Source organism: Gavialis gangeticus, unplaced genomic scaffold (genome assembly GCF_001723915.1).
Source record: "Gavialis gangeticus isolate Ggan-Ray unplaced genomic scaffold, GavGan_comp1, whole genome shotgun sequence".
In the NCBI taxonomy this organism is placed as follows: Eukaryota; Metazoa; Chordata; order Crocodylia; family Gavialidae; genus Gavialis; species Gavialis gangeticus.
Window position 1 is genome coordinate 26,670,730 of NW_017728995.1, and position 11,498 is coordinate 26,682,227.

An 11,498-nucleotide genomic window follows, 5' to 3' on the forward strand; every position below is an offset into this window, starting at 1 on the left:
CAGGTGCCCCCTGAGCCTAGCTACTATGAAACTATGGATCATATGGTAGTCTGGCTTCAGTAGGGCCATTCAGCTGTGTATGGATGGTTTCTCAATAAAGCTTTGCCATATCAATCACCACCTACATGTCCCTCCATCGATACGTGTAAGTAGCATACATAAGAGTTAGAAAGGATTCAGAGTTCATTCCTTTCCATGTCCAATTCCTTGCATTATGTAAAGGAAAAAAGGAGCACTTACTGGTCTACAGTACGGTGCAGAGGGTGAGCGTCAGTCCTGTTTTATACTGGACCATCCTGTTCTTAAACCCTTTGTCCCCTGTCCATTTCTAAATGAGGAACAGCATGCAAAAAAGTCCTGGTTTTCAGTTCATTGGTGGAAATACATAGCAATCATTTATCCTTGCAATTCTATTGGCTGTGCCTAGAGGTAGGGTGGCGCACAGCCAAGAGGAGCAGGGTTTGGAGCCAGCCAGGGAGGGAGGAGGTGGGCTTTTTGTGGTGGCCCCGCCCCTTGCTGCTGATTGGCCAAGGAGGTGGCAGCCCTGCCCTTTGCTGCTGATTCCCCCCATCCCCTCACCTAGGGCAAGTCCTGTATTCTAGGAGTGCATCAGTGGCCAACCTAAAGCTGCATGTGGTGCATTCAGGTGAGCCTGTGCTTTGTGATGAAGGTCTCCCTGTTCTACAGATTTCATGGCACTGCCTGGCTTTCCTGGGGTTTCAAGGTGCATCTCTTCCAATAATTCCTTTTCTGGTTGGCCTGATCCAGGCAGAGGCAAATCACACCTAGGGGGGACCCTCATTTCCAGCTTACACCAGAAGCTGGTATACGTTAGTGGAGAACAGTCAAAGGGTGCAATGACTTTTCCAACCAAAGCTTAACAGTGAGAGAGAGGAGGCATCTTGTTCCCTGTATATCGGGAGCAAAACAGGCTCAATACATCCAAGCTGGGTTCCTAAAGTTAATCATGTAATATCAGGCCACATCCTCTTGAAAAACCGGCCTTGAGAATCTGACATCTTGTATGTCTGAGTAGTCAATGGCTTGGATGACACATCATTGTCATGGGGATTTTCAAAGTGATGCAAGATTTAGCATGAAGTAGCTCAAGTCTGAGATATTGCTATGAGAGAAGTCTTCAATCTCATTTGAATCTCGAGTAGGTCAATAGATGCAAGTTGTTACAGTTTAGTGACTTGTGGAATACATGTTAGTAGTCTTAGTCCCCAAGTGGAAAAGCACAAAAACGGGCCACGGAGACTGAATGACCTCTGATCTTCCAGAGGTTGCCTCCTACCTGTAATGGTTGATGCCTGGGGAGAGGAGGTGTGGGAAGACACCTGTATTCCTCCTGCCCGTGATGCACCTGCTCGAGGAACAAATAGAGGACTTCAGCCTCCAGATGCGTGAGGTTAGCCTTTTTCCAGAGCAGAGACAAGCAAAGAGTGGAACAATGTGTTCTCAAGCATGTTTGCTGACTCCAACTTGCAATTCAATCCCCCCATGGCTTCTCCCTTTTTGTTTGCTTTTCTTTCAGTGCGCGCCTCCGTTTTGTTTGCATGGATGTTCAGGGAGGAGTTTTCATTTGCACGGATATGGGGGCAGTCATGCACAAACAAGCATATGTGCATGTGAACAAGAGCATTAGACCCGGAATGAGCATATCCGCACCTGGGAATACGTCAAGAGAGAAATCAATGGCTCATCTACGATCTAGCCAGTAGATCTGGCTCCTACGTGTCTTTCTGCCCCAGTTAGAAAGAACCAATTGTTTTTACACCCAGAGCGAATGCACACAGCCAGAGATCCTTCTGACAAGAACGGAGCCCTGGCCCCTCTTGTCTTTCTTAGCTTTTGTCTGCTGCCTGCTCCTTTGCGCGGGCTTGACTAAATCTTTTTTCTGCTGTAAGGTTTTTAAGTATATCCAAGAGCTGGTAGGTGCACCGGCAATGCTAATATGCAACTGAAACTCTTTTTTTTTTTTTTTTTTTAAGAAGAGATGCATGGGACCTGGGAGCCCGGTTCAGATATCAGCCAGGTGGGGCCCAGGTGATCTCTCCGATGCTGGGTTGGGCAGCCACTTGTTTTCTTTGTTTGATCCTTTGTTGCTTTCCCTTGTCTGTTTGTTTTTCTGGTTTGGTTTCCTGTCCTGCTCCCGAGGCAGGCAGTTCTTCCGTGTTTCTTCTGCCTGTCTTATTTGTTTCTGTTGTGGCTGGACACTTTGGCATCTGAAGGCTTATTTATACAGTGTCATCTTGCTGTTGTGATGTTTTGTTTGGATAATTTATCGTTTTAGATATAAAAAATATATCCTGGAGACAGGAGACATTATGGCAAGGAGTTGGGACGCCACAATAAGATTTTCGAAGGATAAAAAAGTAGCACTTTTTCCAACCTTAGGTTATTTTAAATGGTTTTGTCAGGAGGAGAGGGGTAGTTGTGTTGGGTTGAAATATTCCCCTGCAATCTGGCGATATGGGCATAGTAATATTGCTTAGGCATTGGAAAGTGAATCGACTACAGATTGACCATTTCTGTGATGGTCATGCCTGCACGCTGTACAGAAAGTAAAGCATCCATGTCAATGCCGAACACTATTTTTAAAAAAGTTTTTAAAATGTTATTAAGCCAAAGTAACAGGAATACAGAATGACTTAATAGCCAATGGGTCAGCATAGCCACGTGTTGGGGAAAGAAAGTGGAGGGAAGGGAAACCCTGCTCTTGCCAATTATTAAGGTCTTAATTCAGGAACATTTCAAACTTTGAGTGTGAAGGTTCAAGCCAGTTTTTTGTTATCTGGACTACCCCCTTCTTCCCATATACACGGTGATGATGATGGTTAGTAAAAAATAGCCTGCACAAAAATAAAACTTAGGCTTCTGCCTCAAAGAACATACAGAGAAGGGAGACATAAAAATCAACACAGGAGTGCAATGAGACAAAAGATAGTAAGGGGGTATGTAAGTCTTGTGAGTTGCTTGCTAGTTCTTTATTAATATTTTGAGAGGGAAAAATTATACTGTGTTTCCATCTTGTCAAAAGAAGTTTAAATCCCACCCTTGGCACATGGAGTGAAGAATGAATGAGAAATAATATGCATCCGCTATTTTATATCATCAAAAATCGTATCACCGAACGAGTTCACTTTTCTTAGACTAAGAGAAAGCAAATGCTTCTTGCATCAAGGAAAGATGAACAATATAATTTACAAATCTCTCAGCAAAATTAGTGTCAAGTACGGGATGTTTTATCTATATTGAGCCTCACGCTTTGCAGTGAGTTTCAAAAGCCATTCACGGAAACCTTGGAAATAGATCCTGCAGGCAAATCAACAGGTCATTGCTTATAAAACAAATGCTTATCAGCATATTAATCAATCTAATTACAGAGATAAATGTTTCACTGCAGTAGTAGTACTGCAGCTGCATTTTGCCTTCTTGCAGCTGGTATTTCATTTCTCAGCTACTGGTACAATTTTGTTTGGGCCACTGCAGAAATAATCAGGGAAGTTGTCCCCAGAAGGTTATATATGTTTGGGAAATTCTACGGAAAGGAGGTAGGACAACTCTGACGGTTCAATCCCTTCGAGTTTTCTGTAAAACACCCCTGCAATAGAGAGGGCTATGGAGTTGGAAGGAGCCAAGGCCTCAAAATTCAGTAGACCTGGAATTTCCCAACGTTTTCCCCCCCTCTATTTTCCAAGGCTTTCTACTCTTGAGCTGGCCCCAGCTCCACCTCCACCTCCACCTCCACCTCCAGATGGCTCCACTGCCCCAAGCTCCCATTGTGGGTTGCACGTAGTTTATCACCTTCCTGGGCTCACAAGACAATGTCATTCTGTTGATAGCGACTACAGTCTTAATATCCATACAGCAGATCCAGCTTTGAAATACTTAGTCGTATGTTAGCATTAGCTATAGAATTGGGCAGACTTGTAAAATAAGTTCCTTGCTGCTTGTGGCCTGGTGACTTGTGTTCGTGCTGTGCCAAGGAGAACAGTACAGGGCAACCGGGCTGAAGTGCCTCTACCCTTTATGTGGTTATCTGGACTTATGGCTCATCAGTAGTGTTGGACTGTGATACTGCCAGCTATAATAAGAAGCTGCCCAGTTTTATACAGAGACTTCAGTCTGATCTCAAAATGAACCTTTAGTGATGTTCAAAAAGTTCAGTTAAGTTTTAAAAAAATATATTTTTGCCGTTTCCCAGGGGAAATGTCAGACCTGCTTAAGTGTGTGTGAAGTGCAGTTCTCCTTTAGTGCTAGGGACTTTGCTTTTGAAGTAGTAGGGTCTGAGCGCTTGTCAGCGTATGACTATGAAGTCCTGGGTACACAGTGCAGTGCTGACTGGGAAGTTTGGTGTGGCTGTGGCTTTATGGTAGTCTGTCTGGTGCAGCAGATCTGATCTAGCTGATATGCTTCCTGTTAAAAATATAATGGGGCAAGATCCCCAGCACCCCAATGACCTGTGCAGGGCCACTGAATGTAGCAGAGTTCACTGTTTACACCAGCTCGGGATCCAGCTGAAAAGGTAATTAGGAGTAGCTTCCACCCCTGCCTTCACACGTTTCAGTAGCTTGCACTGAGACTACATAACACCTAGCAGCATAACGTTCACCAAAAGACGCCAAACACAACAGCAGTGAGACAAAGGAGTTAAGTAGCTTCTAAGTGGGATTCACTGTACACTACTGGCCTTGCTATGTGACTGTGCTCTTACTTGCTGAGAAAAAACAGGGGCCTTTCTTCTACCCGCTTGGGGCATCCCTCAGCCCTCTAAAAACGTAATTTTAAAACAGTTTAGTTAAATCAGTGCATCTTTTGTGTGTGGATTCTCTTGTGCTGGTTACATCATTTTTGCTTGGGGTCTATACCTTTAGGGCAGGGGGAGATGGGCTAGTGACTGCCTGGTAAAAGGGGGTATGGGCTTCGCATGCATCTGCAATAACTTTCCATGTGCATGTTCTTACCCCGCAAGAAGTAAAAGCTCAAATGTAGTAGCTCAGGGGTGTCAAATTCACCTCCTGCCCCAGACTGGATCTGGACCTCAGGGCTCTTTGCCAGCATGGGGTACCTCCAGCTCCTGACCGGCGCACGCGTTAATGGTGGTGGCGGCTCCAGCTCTTGCTACATGCTGTGTCCCATGCCAGGGGTTGAGCTGCTGCCACTGATGTGTGTCCCATGCTGGTGCAGCAGCTCTGGATCCGGCACAGAGCATGTAGCAGCAGCAGCAACAGCTCTGGCTTTGGCACCAGCCGTGCAGTGGCAGCAGGGCTGGTAGCTGAGGAGTTGGGGTTGCAGTGGTGGTGGTGAGTGAAGTAGCTGGAGGGCAGCTGGGGCTGCGTCAGCCCTCGCTTGCCCTCCTGCTACTGACCGCCATGTCCATTGGGGCCCATGGGTTTGGCAGCAGGTCACGCCCCCTCTTCTGGCCACACCCCCAACTTCCAGTGGTCCATCGGTAGCTTGTACTCATAGAGACTTGGAATAGAGAGGGAAAAGGGTTTCGAGAATCCAGCATGGGGGCTGCTTGCTTAACACCCCTGCCTTAGCCTATTTTTAGGGGCCTACTTACCCTGTGGTGACACAACAGGTCTTTAGTGGCCCGCTCATGATGCACAGAGCCAATCCTGGGGGCATTTTATGTTGGCCCTGCCCCTCACCGCTGGTTGGCGGAGGGCGCCTTTACTCAGTCTATGTCATTTCTGCTTTCTTTGCCCTGCCCTTTGCCACTGATTGGTGGAGGGCACCTTCACTCAGTCTACCTCACTACCACTTTCTTTTCTTTTTTTGGTTGATTTCATGGGAAGGTGTGGCCAATGCTGGATTTCCCGGTGACCGCGGGCAGCACTGTTTCTTGCAGTTTCTACAAAATCCACAAAACCCTGATTTAGGTAGGTCCTTACTTATTCTCAGTAAAAGAGGGGACTACTGAATTCCTACCTGCCTTGATCTTGTAGTTATCAGCTAGTCTTCCCATACCCTTAGATAAAATATGAGTCAGTATTAAACTGATAAAAGAAAAGAGCAGTACTTCACCTACCTGGCAAGCGGAAGACCAAACAGATATGCCACATAAATTTGCTAAAGCCATGGAAAGAAGGAGAAGCACCTAGGGTAGAGCCACCCTAGTTCCTCATTTCTGCCCCCTATCTGCTTATCCTTCCACCCCCCACAAGCCAAATTTTCATATATAGCTGTTTGGTAATGGGCTTAATTCTCTAACTAGTAGTTGCATAGTTATTTTTTTAAGCTCTGCTGAAAAGCTTAATAAAATAGTCTTTTCTCTCTCTATTTTTTATTGATGATCTTGCCCAGCTTGTGTATGACAACCTATTGAATTCTGTGCAGAGCTGTCACTTGCAAACGTGTGCATTTGCTGTGCCAGCAGAGAGCTGGTTTGGGTGCGTTGGCTGGGTCAAAGTGATTTGAGAGGGAGGGGGAGTTGGCACTTCCTTAGAGGTTATTAAGCATCCAGTCCATCAGTCCAGAGCAAGTTGCGTTTCCCACAGCGGTATCAAACTGTTGCTTTTCATAGTACCTCATCACTTCCTGGAGAATATCTCCCACGCTGTAGCCCTTCTTGGCCGCTTTTTCAGCTAGCAAAGGCAGCTTCTTCACATCCTCCTCATTTCCATGCATGAATGACAGATTGGGCACATTGAACTGGGAAGCAACCGCCCACTGGAGGATGGCCTGAAGCTCTCTGTTTTGTGAGCTGCTGTTGGCATTCTGGTTGGTCACTATCACTTGAGAACCCGAGGACGGACCCGTCAGTGGGTTTCCGTTCTGTTTGGATTGCGAAGCTCTCCTGGGCGTTGCTTGTGCTTGAGCTTTTGCAGATGAGGCACCAAATGCATTGGGTTCCTCTGATGAGTCACCTATAGCTAAATCGGTGCCACTGCCTTTGACCATCAGGAGACACAGCTTCATCGCAGATTCCACCAGTTGGTCAATAAATTGCTTGTTGACTTGATCCATATTATCAAACTGGTCCACGGCTGAATTGGGCTGCTTGGCTATGGCCTGTTTGCCAGACTCGCAGTCGCTGGCAGGAATGTGCTTTAAGCTCTTGTTTGTGTCACTGGAACTATCTTCTGCGTTGAGCCCAGCTTCACACAAGACCTTCTGTATGATGGACAAGAAGACGCTTGATATGTCTCCCTTTTGGGAGCTGAGCTGCTGTTGGTAATCGTTCCTTGTCCCTGCTGGTTTCGACCCAGAAGCCTCTGCAAGGGACCTGGAGCTTTGGCTGGTGCCAGCTTTTTCGAAATGTGAATCACGAGAAACAAACCCAAGCGAAGTGGCACCTGACTCAATGGAGTCTTTGCCCGTCTGTTTGGTTGCCTGTTGTAATAGATGCTGTTGTATCAACGTTAAGGAAGTCAAAATGAGGTCTTTTGCTAGGAATTCTGTTGAGTTGTTGGTTGTTTCTGGATTTTTTTCTTGACTCCCTTTTGCCTTATCTGGAGCTGCGCAGGTAGTTTTTGCGTGCAGCCTTGTGACTCCTTCCTTCAGTATGTGCTCGCTCACTTTCTCTGCACAGGTCTGTATCTTTGGATTAGCTTTTTCCTTATCTTTCCCCTGTGTTTGAGTTTTCATTGCTGCCAACTGCATGCTTTGAGATTTTGAGTCTGGTAGGAACCCTGCTTTCAGTATGGTATATGCTAGACTTTGAGACCTGGACTTCTCTGGCTCTGATAAAAGGATGTTATAAAGTCTTCTTACCATAGCTTCCAAAATTTCAGTAGACTTTTGGCTTCCCATATTGAATAGATTTTTCTTCACTGTGGCAACAAAGTCAGAGTCTGTCATGAGGACACTTGTAACACTATGCAGATTTTTCATTGTTGAGTCTATCAAGTCTGATATAACATCTCTGGTGTGTTTGAGAACTACTTTCTTCAAAACCAGGCAAGCTGGAACATGCTTGTTGCCCTTCTTTTCAACTTTCATGGTCTTCAAGAACGAGACCATCACATCTGAAGCAACCTGGTTTGCATAAACCATTAGCCCTTTGCTGACAGAAGTACCAGAATCATCTTGCCTGGATGTTTTGGCTTGCTGACACAGTTGCTTATCGGAAGATTTTTCTGCTTCATTGCAGCCTTTCTGTTGGGACATCTCGCCATAGAAAAGTGATGTTTTCTTGGACCTTGGATCATCTTCTTGTTTAGTAGTCTTCTCTTGAGATGCCTTGGGGGATGGTAGCTTTCCATGGGGGGTCGGTGTATTTGCCTGAGGGGATTCATTCACCATCTCTGATGCAGGGTTGTTTCCAGAGGAGTGGGGATTACTGTTTTTCCCTTCTCCAGAAGAGTTCTGAATTGCCTGTTGCATACATTTAGAGGCTGTGCCTTCTAGCTTATCTGTAATCTCTTTATGTGCCATTTGAACAACCAGTGAGCAGAGCTTATTTATGTAGCATGAAATATCTTCTGGATATCTGTTTCCTTTTTGGGCACCCAAAGACTTCAGAGATGTGTCGCTGTTCTGGGCCATCTTCTTAGATAGTGACAGATTAATGGAGGTGTTGCTACCTTTGTGCTTCGGAGGGTTATCTGATGAGGTCAGTGCATGCTGAAACCCAGCTGCATATTTCTGAAGGTCATTGTTGAGCCACCTTATGACACTGAGTTCATCACTTGAGCCTTGCTTAAAAAGGCAAACTGTCCCTTCGGTCTTAGAATGATCGTGCTTCAAATTGTCCTTTACTACAATGACCTCCTTTTCCTCCAGATCAAATTCATTTGAGCGGTCAGAGAGATTGCTGGACTGGCTTGCAGCTTCCTTTGCTTTTGGATCTTTGTCTTTCACATTCAGGCTGGAGACATCAACAAAACAGAGTACTTTATGGTCCTGGTCCTTCTGTGCTTCAGGGTTGTAAAGGTCTACTTTACACAGGCCTGCCTGGCTGCGTAGCCAGTCAACTTCCTGAGACATTTTTGCAGGTTGCCGATGGAACTGTACCCAGTGCTCGTATATGAACTGAGCTGCTGTGATGACCCGGCCAAGCTTGGTCTTGCTTCCTCTCTCAACTTCCCATGCTCTTCTGCCGTCAAATGTGATCTTCACTTTTGTTAACAGATGGTTTCTATAGCAGTGATGACATCATAAAGAACAGGTTTTACCAACACCAATGGTTTGTTTCCAACAGTTGAATAAGAGGCTGCTATACATTTTTTCTTCCTTTGAGACTGTGATTGCTCTGTCTTGTAATGTGGGGCAGCCAAGTTCACAATGCCATTGCACAGGTACAACTTTGTAGCCAGCCCTCAGTGATGTTACACATGTACACAGCAGAATTGAAAAGCAAAACCAGATGCAAACTCAGATGCTACAGTGAAAATATAATGAGTGGCATGCTGGTTGTATGAGAGGGAGTTAATAAGGAATTAACAGCCTTAGGCACAGTTTGCAGTTTGTATTCCTCAAGAGAGTGTATTTTCCTTTAGATTTTCACTAGGAAAAAAAAAGCTTGTTATAGGAGAACTTAAAGATTGATTCAGTTAAATTTCTTGTTATCTTTCTAATTGGAAGAAAGATACTGTGTGTGCATCTCTTTATGTCTGAACTGATAATGAAGAGCCATCGTTATCAAGTCTTTGTCGGTTGCATATATTTCCAAAAATAGCCCATCCAATATATATCATATCTAAAATAGGTAATTCCCATGTGCAGCATATTTTGAGAAGATAAGACCTCAAGCAGATTAACTCAATTTAAATTTGCATGATTGCTCTTGTATTAGTTTGTCTGAAGTAAACATGGTAAACATTATTTATCTAATTGCATAATGTGTGGAAAATATAGTTTTCTAGCAATATTTGGTAATTGCCTAACAAAAGGCAACTTGGATTCAGCAAGGTACTTTAGGTATGTATATGATTTTGAGCACAGGGTGGTTCTGTTAAGGTCAATAAGACTGAATCGTTGAGGTCACCAGAACTCTTGTGCTTCAAGTTATGCATGTGGCTAAGCACTTAAGCTAAAACGGGGCCTAAGAAAGGATTTTTCGTCTGAATGAGAGACTTAATGTCAGAACCTGTCCTACAATAGCAAGGTATGTTTCTCATCCATAAATCAGGCTTGCTTTCTTATGTTTGTCTTTTTAGTTCACGAGATGGTGTCCTTCACCAGCATTCAGAAATGAGTTACAGATGTGAAAGTTAGAACTAAAATGATGTAAGAGTCAGCCTCAGTCCCTCACTAAAATATATGTACATATATGTTATGTATGTATGCAAAAGCCAACAGTCAAATGTTAGTTATCTCGTTTGGAAATGGAAAACTTGCCAGTAGAAACAGAAAGTGTTCTCACAAGATTTTCATTAGTGAAAAGAAATGAACATGAAGATATCAAAATACAGGAAGGAAAGCTAATTTGTTTCTGAGCTTAGATGAAATCAGAAATTTTAAGACAGCAATCTATTTACCTATCTCTCCATCTAGATTTAGATAAATCTAGATCTAGATAAATCTAATCTCTCTTTCTTTCTCTCTCTCTCTATATATCTATATTGATATCGAGAGATATAGATATAGATATGTATGTGTGTGTGTGTATATATATATATAGAGAGAGAGAGAGAGAGAGGAGAGAGAGAGAGAGAGAGATTAGATTTATCTAGATCTAAATTTATCTAAATCCAGATAGATAGATGGGGGGAGGGAGGCGGGGGATTAGATTTATTGAATACATTTTTCAAAATAATAGACCCTAACTAGAAGACTCAAATTGCTTTTATGAAAATGGCACATGCTTTCCCAACAGTGGCAATGCCTGATCTGTACAGAATGCTATAAAGCTGACCCTGTGAATGCTACAAATAGCTTTGTCTTCAGGTAGATATTACAAATGTACTTTAGACTAGAGAGTGCACGGGAGGAGGTGGAGGAGAACGAGCAGGACCGTGGTAGGGAGGGAATGTTGCAACCCTGATTCAGACAGTGGCAGAGAAAAAGGCTGCAATAGCCAGTGTTCAGAGGCCATGATCCTCCCTACCCTTTTTGAGGCAGAGTAGCTAGGTCTCATGGAGGCTGTTGTTGGCAGTAGCATCTGCATTTCCCAAAGGGAACTGGGTTCATTCCTGAAAGGTTGAATGTTTGGGACACTGGTGCAAAGATTGGTCCAAGTTTTTGCACGTTTGTTTAAGTCAGCATCCCTGCAGAGTGAACTGAACAAAACCATAAGGGATTGGTGAAAGACAATTAAACTATTTACCTATTCTGTACCTAGCTCAAATACTATAGTGAATGGGCATGATAGACTGCCTCAGATAGTAAGAGAGAAGAAAATCTGACCCTATACCACTTAGCCCTCTGTTTTAGATACAATTTGATGTGTATTTTCAAAAGAATGAAGCACTTTTGTCCACATGCAATCACAAGGATCATCACAATGCTGAACACTAGCAAACCTCTTCCAGAAGTAACTCGATCCAGGATGATTGAAACCATGCTTGAATCCCAGAGATACCACTTGGACTGGTGAGCTGAAT

General features: G+C 44.1%; 1 pseudogene; it reads right to left on the minus strand.

Annotated features, from left to right (window-relative positions):
• Positions 1-6,289: 6,289 nt before the first annotated feature.
• LOC109288023 lies at positions 6,290-9,060 on the minus strand (annotated as a pseudogene).
• Between the last annotated feature and the right edge of the window lie 2,438 nt (positions 9,061-11,498).